Raw genomic sequence first — 1934 nt, 5'->3', positions numbered from 1 at the left:
TGGCGGGCGGCTCGTTTACTACGTTCATCTGAGCCTCTCTCTTCGTGGACGTGCTTGCGTGACTGACGGGGAAAGCAGTTTAAGTTTCTCGCACAAACTCGCTGCTTTTAAATTCGAAGGTATATGGATGGGGACAGCGTGGCGAAGGAAAGGCAGAACCGGCCTTAAACCCTATCCAGGATCAAATCTGCTGACGCCGACTGGATATGCTGCCCTAAATTTCCAAGCCAATACAACAAACTGTGCTGGAAGCATAGTACATTTCACTTGTTTTCCTTTCCCCTGGCATAGAGCACAACACGCACACAAGATGAGTTAAATATTTAAAGAGTGAAGCCAAGACGTTTTTCTACTAACAACTTTTCCTTTCCTTTAGTGATAATTATTCCTGAGCTCCAGATTGAAAGAAGTATGTCAGAATCGCTTTCTACACATCAGCTCTTAAGTGCTTAGAATTGACATCTGATTCGAGGGAGCATCACTGAACAATAGTTTGCTCCCTTTTTCCACCAGCCTCTTGGGGAGGAAAAAAAAAGGTTTTACATGTTTTATCTCTTTATTAGCTGACTGTAGTGTACCCTTAGGCCACCATAGTGGTTAGCATAAAGTCTTATATAGGTTTTCCCTATATTGTAAGGTATGCCCTGGTTGGCTGAACTTACTGGGTTTTATTTAAGTCAATTTACAGCTGAGCTGCTCTGGATTCTCTGGCATCTGGCTGGGTTCCCCCGATGCCTCAGTTATTCAGATAAGTGGTTTTTTGTTTTTTTTTTTTAGGCTCATGGCTGTACTGCAGACATCAAAGCTTAATGATGTTATCTTTGGCAAAAAGATGTGTAAGAATATCGATTGCTTGACTCTTCTGGGCCTGGGGAACCGTTGCCTGTGGTTCAGGTAAAAATGTTACAAAATAGTGATTTTGGTTGGATCAGTGTATGTCCAGAATGGCTCCATTCAGTGGAACTAAACCCTAATTACACGCCGTGATAGGAAAATACTGTCAGTTTGTATGTTCGGGTAGTTCTTTTACTACACTACAGGAACATCACTCATCCTATCTTTTCCCACCTGGCTGCTTTTAAGGTATAAATAGGTGGACACTCAGGTTGTTATCACATACCAGAATTGGAGGTCAGTTTAAAGTTTATGTTACATAGCTCCTATTTGCAGAATCAGTTGTGGCTTTCAGGGCTTCAGCAGTTGCTTGATCATGTACTTTAGGGAGATCTGAATGAGTTGAGACTCGCTGCTTCAGCTGAAGCTTCAACAAATTGTTTTCCTGCTTGACTTCTATGAGGTTCTTTCCAAGGCTCTGACAGAATGACTGATGTAGCTACAGATCTTGACTATCACTTTAATATATTTTCAACATTGCGTTTATCCAGCAGCAGATCAGTGAAGAGAAAGTTCAAGCAGCATGTAAAGCATGTTATAAACCTGAAGAGACTCTTCTGGCTTCTGTGTTGCTTGAAATTGTTGCTTCGTGTTAAAAGGACTAAAATGGCATAGTAATGCATAAGATCCCACAACAGCCATTGTTAAGTATTCTGGAGCTATATTAGAGCTCGTTTAGACATACATGTACTCCTGTAAACTATCCATCTCAAATTACTACAAGAAACCATTAGAATCATAGAATCATTAAGGTTGGAAGAGACCTCTAAGCGAGTCCAACTGTCAACCCAACACCACCATGCCCACTAAACCATGTCCCTAAGCGCCTCAACCTCCAGGGATGGTGACTCAACCACTTCCCTGGGCAGCCTGTTCCAATGTTTAACCACTCTTGCAGTAAAGAAATTTTTCCTCACGTCCAATCTAAACCTCCCCTGGCGCAACTTGAGGCCATTTCCTCTCGTCCTTTCGCCAGTTACTTGGGAGAAGAGACCGACACCCACCTCGCTACAACCTCCTTTCAGGTAGTTGTAGAGAGC

Source organism: Pygoscelis adeliae, unplaced genomic scaffold, assembly GCF_000699105.1.
Source record: "Pygoscelis adeliae isolate BGI_AS28 unplaced genomic scaffold, ASM69910v1 Scaffold100, whole genome shotgun sequence".
In the NCBI taxonomy this organism is placed as follows: Eukaryota; Metazoa; Chordata; class Aves; order Sphenisciformes; family Spheniscidae; genus Pygoscelis; species Pygoscelis adeliae.
The sequence above is the reverse complement of the archived record's forward strand: the minus strand, read 5'-3'. Positions refer to the sequence as shown.